The sequence below is a fragment of the Engraulis encrasicolus genome, chromosome 19, assembly GCF_034702125.1.
Source record: "Engraulis encrasicolus isolate BLACKSEA-1 chromosome 19, IST_EnEncr_1.0, whole genome shotgun sequence".
Lineage (NCBI taxonomy): Eukaryota > Metazoa > Chordata > Actinopteri > Clupeiformes > Engraulidae > Engraulis > Engraulis encrasicolus.
Genome location: NC_085875.1, coordinates 25733802 through 25746932, shown reverse-complemented (window position 1 = coordinate 25746932; position 13131 = coordinate 25733802).

Genomic DNA, 13131 nt, shown 5'->3' with positions numbered 1-13131 from the left:
TGTCCAAATGTTGTGTGTCCGTATACCTCCGTCCTTTAGTGTGACATTGATGTCCTATGGTGTGACATTTTTTAGAATCTACATAATTTTGCTTAAGCTTATCAATGTCTGTATGAGACATTAAATATTGCATTTGGGGACAGAAAAGGGTCACCTCTGAAAGTCCAGTACAATTTCGAACAATATTGCACAATTGAGAAGAACGTTATCTTTACATTTCCAGGAACATTCCCATCGATCCCACCTGTAAGTGGGAAAAAATGTATTCAGTGGTAATTTCATATGTAATTAAAATGTATAAATAAATAATAAGGGTGTGCATATGTACAAAATACTTTTTCAAGCCAACTATGTATTATTAAATATATGTATTTCTGTATTTTTTGCATGTCACGCCAAAGGACATATTTACCATAAAGTGCATTATAAATGTGAAATAGTAGTCTTAAGATTGTGACCACTTGTATTATTTGAAAGATCAGTTGCCACACTACATGAACAAATACTTGCTATGTTTATTAATGATGTTTCACAAAAAAAACTTTTTGGGAGGTCTATCTGTCATCTACCCGTGTGCATGCATGTGTGCGGTGCATGCATGTGTGCGTGCCTGTGTGCTTACCTGTGTGCAAGCATTAAAGGGGTATGCCACTATTTTGGGGCTTAATACAGTTAAAATTGTTGGCTGGCGTTTATAAAGGTGGTTAAGTGTCTTATTTTTCATGTTAAAAGAGGGAATATGTCGCTAAGCTAGTGAAAGTCAATGGATCCGTGTAGCATTGTAGCATGTAGCAAATAGTGGCATACACCTTTAAAGTAATGCTGTTACAGAGCCATGAAGTCAGAGTTAGGCTAATCCCATTGACCTCTGTGTAAGATTTTTAAACAAAGATGCCGGCACCTGGGGCCTTTGACACACAGATTGCCATTGACATAGTTCCAAAATGGTTCCAGAAAGTGAGCATCGAACACAAAGAGTGCAGTAAAGATCAATGTAATTCATTTTTATACCACCATGCTTATTATGTAGCTCAGTGTTAGTCTCTAGCAAAAAGATTGATTGATTGATTGCTTTATTGACAACACATCAGTTTTCTTCTTAAAGAAATGTATGCCTGTGGCGTTAAGTTCTGCTAGGAAGACGAGACAGTTCCTCACACTCATCACTGGCCTTAATTATCCAATCATAGCTCCCGGATGGGGAACCCCGCCACGTCTCTCGCTTAACCTCAGCTTTCAGCCAATAGAATGTCTACGGCTTGGTTTTAAAAGTCTCTGTCTGTTTCCGCTCTTTGCTAATCAGAATAGGCAGACGCCGACGCGTTGGTCTCAACATCGATGCAGATTCCTTGCTAACTCTCTAACATTCATCATCGTTTACTATTCATCTTGTTTAAGCCGTGCCCAGTTGCACAGTATGCCGCATTACCCGCGTCAAGCTTAAAAGGCTGCGAAATCGCTCACGCACTCTCGTTAACGCACCTGTCTGTCTCGAGCTCTGATGGGGCTCCCTATGTGACCGGCCGCTTCTGTGAATCGCCGACGTTGTCACAGATTCCGGTATTCGAGACGTTCTGCTCGTCGAAATGGGTTTGCCCCGCAGGTTGTATGAATTCAATTTCGCTATGACAGTTGTCAACCGTTCCCACACTCTTCCTTGCAAGTTCAGCAATGATCCTGTCCGGCGCTCGCACACGCCTCAAACACCTCCTGTTCTCAGTGGATCTCAGTAGGCAACGCACGGTATACTTTCATGTCGAGCACGCTTTTTCTGGACCCGCCGTATCGCGGACGACATCCATCTAATTTAGAACTTGGTCTATTTTCTAAATCTCTGTTTTTATTCTTAACCTAATCATGTTTGTGCAGAACCGTTCAGCGGGCCCATGGTGGTGTATTTTTTTTTATCATTAACCCTTTATTGGGCTATATCTTGTCGTGTAGGCCTGCACATCTTAACTTCCAAGGGCTTTTATTTTTTTTTACGGTTGTTTTAAATTCCTCTGCTGTTCGCACTTTCCCAGTGTGTAGCCTATTTAATCAAGTACATCTAGCCTAATTATCCATCTCCTATCCCCGCGTAGGCCTTTCACACCAGCACTTTTACACTCCATGTGCATTTTGGTCATTACTGATGACAGAGTGAGTTGAGTTTATAAAAAATGTCATAGTTTTTTTTTTTTTTTTGCTGGCCTGCTTGCCTCTTGTTGAGTGATTTCTGGGCTATGTGTAATGTACCATGTGTTAACTCTTGTTTTTGTTGTGTTATAGGGAACTATCCCGCCCAGCGTTCACCTTACTCACTGGGAAAGGTTTTCCGTGGGGACAAAGTCTCTGTCTGACTAAATGGCTACCAATCTTTATTTCATCTGACTGATCCCTGGTTTATTTTCCTATAAGCTTGCATGCCAGTGTTTTTTGGATCTCGTGCATGAACACATGACCCCACGTCTGTACGTTATTGAAGATGCACTAAGTCTAACTCCATCTCTAAGATGTCACAGGTCTACAGGGTTACTATTTTCCCTCAGTGCGCGGTAGGCTATCCATACCGTGCATGACCCCATGTCTGTATGTTCTTGAAGATGCACTAAGACTAACTCCATATCTATGATCCCACAGGTCTACAAGGTTACTATTTTCCCTCAGTGCGCGGTAGGCCTTCCCTCCTACTGTGCAATTGCCTGGGTAATTTCTTTTAGCCCGTCTGCGCCTCTGATCCGTCAGCGCCTCTTGGATAATGGCCTGACGGATGATTATTCGATAAAATGCAGTAATTTAAAAAAAATAAAAAAAAATTACAGGCCAGCAGGAGTCCCGACTGTCTGCTGGCACCCTACTCGTCCCTGCTTTCTAACTTGTTCTGTATGTTTCTTACAGTGACTTCACACTCATATCTGGTGGCGGTGGTTACCTACTCTGTATCTTGCCCTTATCTTACTGGGGCTAAGTGTACAGATACTCTCTCCCATTGCTCGTTTATCTGGTCGCGTCCACATTGAGTTTAGGTTTCGATTGACTAGCTGGAGCCGCTTCCTGTTCACTTGCTTAATTCAACTGTTTACCGAATGATCTCCCGTACAGAGCCTCGTCATGCGGCTTTCTTTTCACGCCTGGTCAATTCTGCCAAGCCATCGTCTCCCTAATCTCAGTCATCGCGACTGCATGCCATCCACGGTCACAACAGTTCTCCAGGATGTTGTTCTCCTCTCCATGTTTAGCTCCGGTGTTCTGTAAAATACTCCTACCTGCCAGCTAATCTTACAAACCCCCATCTGGCATGCGCAGACCATGAAACGTCAGCACCAGCTGATCCTAAGACTGTGCAATATTACCGGGGAACTGATCAATACAGTACTTGAATTTACAATTTTCACTACAATCGTGCGTTTATTATCGTGAATTGGTATGTGTGTCGTGTGACCCTGGCAACTTAGCTAACCGACTCGTTGTCCTAGCCGTTTTACCACTTACATAAAATCCAGGCTTTTGGTAGTAGGACTTGTATACATGACCATGCGATTCTATTTTCATGTCTTTTATCTCGGGAATCTACCACCCTGTCTGGTGTTGCTGTTATGTATTTTACTGTAAACAATATTACGTAGGAATGTGACCATGTAGGACTACCTGTCAGAACACCGGGTCGTGGTGGACTGGCCACCAGGGTTTTTCCCGTAATTACGGTGGCCTAATCATAATGATAAATGGACCGTGCAGCTTGTCTGATGGGAATGACGGCTATTTAGACTATCCATATGGCAGGATAAAATGTTCTCTGACTGCGCATGCGTTCGTTTTACAGCTTTAACAGGACCATGCTGAATTACAGGTGGACGGGCAGCAGTGAAAGCCTCGGGGTCTATAGAAGCAATACAGTAGCTACTGCATTACCTCAGTTGGTATTTTATTGCTGGAGAATCATTCTTTCTCTCAAACTCCCATCAGGTTCAGTCAACCCCAGCCTCTACATTTGGACTGGAATGCCCACACCCTTACGGCTTACGGCTTGCACCATGCCTCAGGGTTCTCTGGCGAGGTGCGGCTCCCACCGTCGCTAAGGGATCTCCCCGTCTCTATGGTATCCGTCGTCATTTCATCTCCCATCCAGCCAAAGGTCTACCACCTCAGGTCTCACCAGTCTCATTCCCGAGGTGTCATGAGGTACCGTGCTTATGTCTACTTCGGGATGTCGACGCCACTCTAAAGGCCTGGCGGCATTCGCAAGGCCGCTCTCCGGTAACAATCGTCCTGTCTTTATTCTTCCTTCTCATCATGCACCCTTCCTCGCCCTGTTTGCCTCAATACTCTAGCATACAGTACAATTGAGGTAGCCCGGTACAATCTAACTCTACGGCAGCTGGTGGCCCAGCTCGGCCAGTAGCCTGGCTTCATCTTACTCAGTCTGTACTTGAGCCAAGCCAGTAGCCTGGCTCCAAGGTCCCCGGTGGCCAAGATTCAGACCTAATTCAGCTCCACTGAGGCTGGTAGCCCAGCCGTACCAGTGTTACATCTCGACGGAAATAATGGCCTACACATTAAAACCCAGTTAGGCTGCATCTGCACAGTTCTTACCCTGGCCATATGCATGTATCCAGTCACAATTAGCATAGGCTCTATAAATGGCTCTGCCTATCCCTCATGGTGCACGTCTAAATCGTATATGATTGGTATCTCACCCCGCAGTCGTGCACACGCCAATTGTTTCCTCTGTTCTGTGACCTCCACATGTGTGGTGGCAGTGGCTTCCCCTCTCTCTGCTTCACACATTCATTGTTCTGGTGTCTTCTTTTATTTCCTTCTCTTGCATTGTCACTTTTTTCCACTCGTTATTCATTCGTTATTGATACACGCGATTATCATTTATTCTGTGGTCTTCACATATGTGGTGGCGGTGGCTTCCTCTCTCTCTTCGTCATGCCTTCGTTGTCTAGAGTCTCCCTTCAATTCCTTCTCATGCATCGTCAATTATTTCATTGTTATTCATGTCTATAATTCCGCCTATCGTTGTTGTCATTGTCGTTGTTGTCATTGTTGCTGTTGTTGTTGTGGTTGTTTATTTCATTACTTATTTTCCGAGACTCGCGCAATGACCATCACATTTAGTGATCATTCCGCGAGCAATTTGGTCATCTTCGTATTATTTATCATGTGTCATTTATTCTCGCCCGCTGAGTCCGGTGGCCCGGTTCAGCCCGGTAATCTCGCAGAGGCCGGTGGCCCAGCCTTACTATTTATTGTGCTTTATTCTCATTTTTATTTTTATTTATTTGATGTGTGTATATATATTTTTTTGTGCTCGGTTTTCACTCAGGTCTGCGGCCTGGCTTCGGTCATCGGTGGCCCGATCAACCGTCGCACACGCTCCACGTAGCTGGTGGCCCAGCTTAGCCAGTTGCCTGGTTTCATCGTCTCGGCTCAGTTTGCACTCGAGTCCGTCTAATCGTCCTACGTTCACAGTCTTCACCCTGCACCTAAGCGCTCACGCTCCGTTCACTGCAATTTGTTTTCCGTGGAGCAGGTGGCCCTGCTCGGCCGGTAGCCCGGCTTCGATTGTCAGCTGGTTGCCCAGCTTAGCCGGTGGCCCGGCTTCGGTTTGCTCAGCTGGTTGCCCAGCTCAGTCGGTGGCCCGACTTCAATTTTCAGCTGGTTGCCCAGCTCAGCCGGTGGCCCGGCTTCGGTTTGCTCAGCTGGTTGCCCAGCTCAGTCGGTGGCCCGACTTCAATTTTCAGCTGGTTGCCCAGCTTTGCCGGTAGCCCGGCATCATTTTACGGCTGGTTGCCCAGCCCGGCCGGTAGCCCGGCCTGCTCGGAGTTGGTGGCCCAACTCGACCCATGCAGGTCGCTCTTTGAATGTCTTTTTGTCATAACTGTTCTTTGTTTTGTCCTTGCCCATTCTTCAGGTCCCGCTCTCGTCCGCAGTCCTGGGTGAGTATCCTAAACCGTGTACACATCCCCTCTCTTTGGGGGTGGGCTCTCGCCCCCTGCCTTTCCATGGCAGGATATGAGCACACTCTCAATAACGTTAATACTTCAACTGTTAAATACTATTATCCAATTGCAGTATCCATAACCCATTGGGCCATCCGGGTGCCCCTAGCAAGCACATTATCTCGCCACCACCTTGCACATTTCAGTTGTGATCTTCCCTACGGGATCCGGTGAGTAACCATAATTCATACACACTCTTTGGGGTAGGCTTCGCCCCTGCCTCATCATCGGCAGGATATGAGCCCCCCGTTTTACAAACTATATTCTGCAGGTCGGGGACCTGCGCCAAAGAGAAATGTTACCTCCCTCTGTATTAATAAATACCTTTCATTTCATTTTGTCTATTGAGTCTTCTATGGTAGAAATGCAAGCTGTGGCGTGAAGTTCTGTTGGGAAGACGAGACGGTACCTCACTTCATTTTATTTATCAATCGAGTCTTCTATGGTAGAAATGTATGCCTGTGGCGTTAAGTTCTGCTAGGAAGACGAGACAGTTCCTCACACTCATCACTGGCCTTAATTATCCAATCATAGCTCCCGGATGGGGAACCCCGCCACGTCTCTCGCTTAACCTCAGCTTTCAGCCAATAGAATGTCTACGGCTTGGTTTTAAAAGTCTCTGTCTGTTTCCGCTCTTTGCTAATCAGAATAGGCAGACGCCGACGCCCCACCTCCATCCCCTTCAACCTCCGTGTCCTTGGACCCCGTCTCCTTCAACCTCCGTCTCCTTGGACCCCATCTCCTCCAACCTCCCTCTCCTTGGACCCCGTCTCCTTCAACCTACGCCTCCTTGGACCGCATCTCCTGCAACCTTCGTCTCCTTGGACTCCATCTCTCTCAACCTACGTCTCCCGATGTCCTGGTTCCCTGGTCCGCTTCAGCCTTCTTCAGCCTTATCTCCACGAGCCACCGTCACCAGTTGGTCCCTGTCCTGTAACGGGGGTAGGCTTCGCCCCTGCCTCATCATCGGCAGGATATGAGCCCCCCGTTTTACAAACTATATTCTGCAGGTCGGGGACCTGCGCCAAAGAGAAATGTTACCTCCCTCTGTATTAATAAATACCTTTCATTTCATTTTGTCTATTGAGTCTTCTATGGTAGAAATGCAAGCTGTGGCGTGAAGTTCTGTTGGGAAGACGAGACGGTACCTCACTTCATTTTATTTATCAATCGAGTCTTCTATGGTAGAAGCACTGTTCTTCCTGTGGTCAAAACAAATTCATACATTATTTTACTTTCTTACAAAGAAAGCTGCTGCCTACAATTATTTGAATCTTCGTGATTTATGTCACCAACCGACTTCTTGTATCCCGGTTGTCACAACTCTGACTTCCATGGCTCTGCTTACCTTTCCTGGTGAACCAGAAGCTATGTGTTGACGCCCAGGGGGCTGGGCTACACAAACCTTCTGGTGCACCTGTGATTCGCTCTCCTCCTCCGTTTACGAAATAAACGGGGCAGCTCGACGAATCAGGATCGTAGGGAGGGATTTCAGTGGGTATGACGTTTATCGAACGCAACACCCTCCCCCAGGGTAGTTCGGCTGTGCCCGCCCCCTCCCTGAATCACAACAGTAATGGCGGCGTGCGAGGAGTTATCATGCGTCGGGATGGAAGCAGCAATTTCAGCGGTGTTATCCAAAATACCTCAAGTTGATTTTCTAAAGGACGTTGTTCTGTTTTGGTTCCCAACCTGACGGCGCTTACGTGACGACACGTCCTACGTCACAAAGCTTCAACGTGAGTGGTCGAAGTGTCATGTCATTCATATGAGGTTGCTCCAACCTTTTGACTAAACCCCGCCTGCGGAGACGCGTGAAAGGGCAGTGTGCCAGTAGCCTGTTACTTACAGGCTACTGGTTCACCAGGAAACTGCTTACCATGCCACCAACATACTACCGTGCAGAGGAAGAAGAATACTAAGAGCTTAAGTGTATAAAGATGTGTTTGAAACAGAGAGGTCTGTGTTTAAATTTCAGGTATCCAGGTGTTGATATGCAGTCATCGGATACGAACATTTCTCTACGTAGTAATGCGTCAAATTTAATGCACATGCTGTTCCATCACACTAGAATTAAAGTGGGAACTCGTTATCGTTGCATGTCAGTCTAGGGAGGAAGCGATACAGACTAGTGGCGATCCAATCATGCAAAGCAAACAAGCAAAGTGACACAACAGAGGAAGATTCTCATTCATCTCATTTCCCTAAGCCCTCCACCATGCATTAAAGAGAGTGACACTAAAGCCTAGCGAGTCTGGTGTGTGTATAAAGGAGAAAAAGAGAAGAAAGAAAGTGTGGCGAAGAGAAAAAAGAAAAATGGCAGGTTTAGGTGTGTGTGTGTGTCTGTGCGTGCGTGCATGTTTGTTGAGCTTGTCATACGTCCCGAGACATTGTCTCTGCATCTTTGCTGGCCCTCCTGACCTGCAGTGACCTGGGTGTGTTTGAATGTGTGGATTGGAGCCAATTAAATCTCATGTGTATGCAGATACACCACCAACACTCATTAACTAGCCTTCAGGAGAACACACTATGTGTCTCTGGCTGAAAGGCTTTCAGGAGTTGCTTTGAGTATCCACTAAGGTGTGTGCGTGTGCGTGTGTGTGTGTGTGTGTGTGTGTGTGTGTGTGTGTGTGTGTGTGTGTGTGTGTGTGTGTGTGTGTGTGTGTGTGTTAACATTTTTTTCTCTTACATATCAGCCTCCTATTGTTGGAGGTTGACATGCCCTTCAAAGGACTACGCTTTTTGCTCCTCAATAAAGTGAAGGAAATTATTCTCATTTACAGACAGTTATGCATGCATGTTGGCATGGACGTGTTGTAAATTACGCTGAAGGATCATTTTGAGCACACTAATAAACCATCCTCCTCGCCGCCCTAAATCATGTGTCTGACAGCGCAGTGCTCTCCAGTCAGAACGTGACACTACAGCCGTCAAAGTGAATGGGGAACATACTGGAATTATTTTTCATGGATAAATAGCTTTGAAGACACTATTTATCTCTATAATTTATTGGATCAAAAAAATGCCCTCATGTTATCAAAAGACTGTTTATCTTCAAATGCATCTAATAAAATGACCAATCTATTGCCATCATATTCATGGGCATGATGGTTATTATTTACAGCTATTTTCACAGGCCTAATTGAAATTCACAAAACAAACAGAGCGCATGCACACCGTGACCTTAGTGCCAAAATGTGACTCTGCCAGTGATTTCGGGAGTATAGGCCTATTGAGACTAAAATAACACTGAACAAGCACCGGAGTTCATGCCATGTGGCTCTCCGTGGGCACAATTATATGAATATGATTATTCCACAATTGCCAACCATTGCTACTTCATATTCAGTTCTCAATACAGTTCCAAATGCATAGTTCTTTCACTCCTCAGTATCTATAGCACAAATGACTGAGATGCATTAAATCTCTTTGTGTAAATGTGTTAATCTGCAGTATGTGTAATTCACATTGTGCATTTGACTCTACAATTAAAGGCTATTCTACATTATCCTGACATTCTATTTATGACAAAAAAGACCATCATAAACTAAATATTATAATAAACAGCAATACATTATTATGAATACATGTATGTTGCATTTACATAAAACTAATATTCCATTCATTGAATGGATTTAGTATTCAAGTCTTTCTTTTTGTTCATATTCACAGTTTTGAAATGTGTCTCCAAAGTGCATGGGAAAAAAGTTTCATGCAGAAGAGACAAGTCCTTCAGAAAAGCCTTGCTCTCCCGATTAAATTGCAAAAGGGGGGGATGAGTAAAAGAGGCACCTTTTCATTATTCATTTCAAGAGGGGCAGGAATCCATCAATGTCTCCTCGCATCAAAACGTATTTTCATTTCATTTCTCTGCCCATACATATTATAAATGCAGCTCAGAGTCACAGGGAAATTAACTTATCTTGGGTATTGTTCGAGCACACTGCAGGATTTCGCCTGTTTTGACGAATAGTAAGATAAATAAATCATACTCCAAATTGCATCATTTTGTTTATCTTATCTACACAAAATTGTTTCGTATGATTAAAATAAATTGTCATGCAGCGATATTATCACACTATGTGGTCAACACTCAACACATCATAGTGTTTATGATTTATTTTGTGACTGGTATACAAACTCTCACCCAGTCATATGTTCCAACCATGCATTGATTTCATAGTAGCCTACTATTGTAAATTGATGTAACTGCTACACTGGGATATTTGATTCCCCAATGCATGTCTCCTAAGTGTGCATAATTAGGTTTTGGTTACATGTGGATATTTTTTTTAATCGAATGTTTTTTTATTTGTTGACATATGAAAACTACATGTGGTTGGAATTGAAAAAAATACATTGTGACAGGTTTGGTTGAGAAATATTCACTTAAACTTATAGTATCGGCCCTGCTGCGTAATGGTGGGGCACTGGGTTGTTGCGCCGCCGACCCAGGTTCGATTCACTTGACGTCATTTTGACGATCCTCCCCCATCTCTCTCTCTCTTTCTCTCCGACTCGCATCCTGTCACCATCTCCAACTGCCCTATCAAATAAACACAAAAAAGCCCTAAAACAATATTTAAAAAAATAAATGAAATAAAAATAAAAAACAGGTTGTTTTAGCAAACTAAACTCCATTTCAATAGTTCACTCTCTGAAATTTGGATTAACCATGTATGCATACATCTTCGTTCTCACTGGAGAACAGACTTCTCGTGATCGTGCTGTCCACGTGGTGGACTGATCATCAAAGCGTTTCACGGGGTCCGCAGGGACCACTGCACTCGAGAAACTGAGAGATTACGTGGGGTATCGGGTAAGATCGCTGGCCGTGGTGCTGAAGTATTGCCACAGCCGAGAAATGTCTATGCAGCAAACATTCTCGAGCTCGGGAGATACGTGCAGATACGTGTGAACTCTGAGTGGACACTCCCCGGCGGATGATGGTTGGAGAGCAATGGAGCGAGGTGAACTGGAAGAAAGCTAGGCCAAATCACCAGCATCTTCATTCTCGCTGGAGAACGGACTTCTGCTGATCGTGCCGCTCTCGCAGGAGAGCGACTGTCCACGTGGTGGACTGATCATCAAAGTGCTTCACGGGGTCCGCAGGGACCACTGCACTCGAGAAGCTGAGATAGATTACATGGCGTATTACAAGACACCTGATGGAACGATCGAACAGCAGCAGAAGGGAGGCGAAAGGGGAGCTGGTGGGTACGAGCGAGAAAGAACATTTCTGACTGAACACAGGTGAGTGGAGAATAATAATAATAATAATAATAATTATAATAATAATAATAGTAATACCTTTGTTTTGTATAGCGCCTTTCAAAACACCCAAGGTCGCTTTGCATAATATCAGTGTAAGTGTGTGTAGGTGAGTGCTTGTGGACACTAGAAGTCAAAGGCCTCCAAAAAGAGATGGGTTTTAAGGTGTTGTTTGATAAATGCTGGATAGTTAATTAAGGGGCGTTCCAAATTTCATTACGCTTCTCTCGAACTTTTGTTTTTTAACAAAACCTGCATTTACGTGTAAACTATAGGCCCAAACAGATGAGTTTACAAAAAAAAAATCATTCACTAGTAAAAATGTCTTAGAATAGATGTTTTCCTAATGCTTTTATGTTAAAGGAAGAGCGTGCAAAATAAAAGTAGCTGGTTATCCTAATGCATAGGCCAAGCTGTTATAGCAGTAGTGTGCAATATTTGTCATTTTTTAATCATGTTAAAAGATTCATAGTTCTACTCCAAACCCCTCATTTCTCTCTCTCTCTCACGGACACACACACACACACACACACACCTCCAGCCCCTCTTAATCCACCTGTTCTGAGGGTTTTACCATGATGTCTTCCACGAGTTCAGTGTCACAGGTCTCTTCTCATCTCTTCTACAACCTTCCGCGACCCCCCGCTCCGCTCCACCCCTTCACCGCGTTGTATCGGGGCGACGCACCTTTGACACGAACTACAGAGCTCTCTCTAAGGCCTGTGACTCTGAGGTCAATCCTCCCTTCAATCAAAATCAATACAGCAGCATAACAATTAGCAACAGAGTGAATATACACCGTTGAGCCAAAGACAACACAGCAGCTCCAAGGAGTAGACAGTATACTGTGTAGTTTGGCAGCAAACTCACACTTGGATTTCTTCTTCCATCGAAATGCCAAAGCTGCCAAAGCTTGAATGTGTGTGTATATGTGTATGTGTGTGTATGCATGCGTGCGTGCATGTGGTGTGTGTGTGTGTGTGTGTGTGTGTGTGTGTGTGTGTGTGTGTGTGTGTGTGTGTGTGTGTGTGTGTGTGTGTGTGTGTGTGTGTGTGTGTGTGTGTGCGCGCGCACGTGCGTGCGTGTGTTCATGTGTCTAGTTTTTCTCCCCTCCACTGACAGGCTATTTCCAAAAGCAGCTTTTCTGTGACATTTGAATGAATTGTGATCATTATACTGCCTTCTCTGCACTGAGTGAAGGGAACAATAACAGCACACACCTGCAGTGTGACATACTGTGCATATAGCCAACACCTTCCCACAATAACACTTTCAATCCAGCAACATTACCCACAAAACACCTGGGTCCTTGGTTTGACATTAACAAATACCCCCATTGTTTGCGTGTGTGTGCGTGTGCATGCATGCGCGTGCGTCTGGGTGTGTTTGCACATTTGTATGGTTTTTTTTAACAGACAATAGGCTACAATCACTTCTTTGCATACCCCAAAATTAGCTATTTTTAAATTTACACTCCATTGTTTTATAGTTTCTGCTGTACGAGACTTTTTTTTCTTTTGCAAAAAAAGTGTGGCAAAGGAAAAAAAATCAAGGTATGCACAGGAGAATAGAAGAAGCTAAAATATCTTTGATCTTTGAACAACATAAAACCTGCTCGCCTTTGTTGTGTAATGTTACATTATGTAATTTCCATTTGCGTGCCTTTGAAATGTCATCAACATGAATATTCAGAACCTTCAGTAATTATTCATCAATGGATATACCATCACCTTGCGTCATCACTTTACTCTGTGTGTGTGTGTGTGTGTGTGTGTGTGTGTGTGTGTGTGTGTGTGTGTGTGTGTGTGTGTGTGTGTGTGTGTGTGTGTGTGTGTGTGTGTGTGTGTGTGTGTGTGTGTGTGTGTGTTCA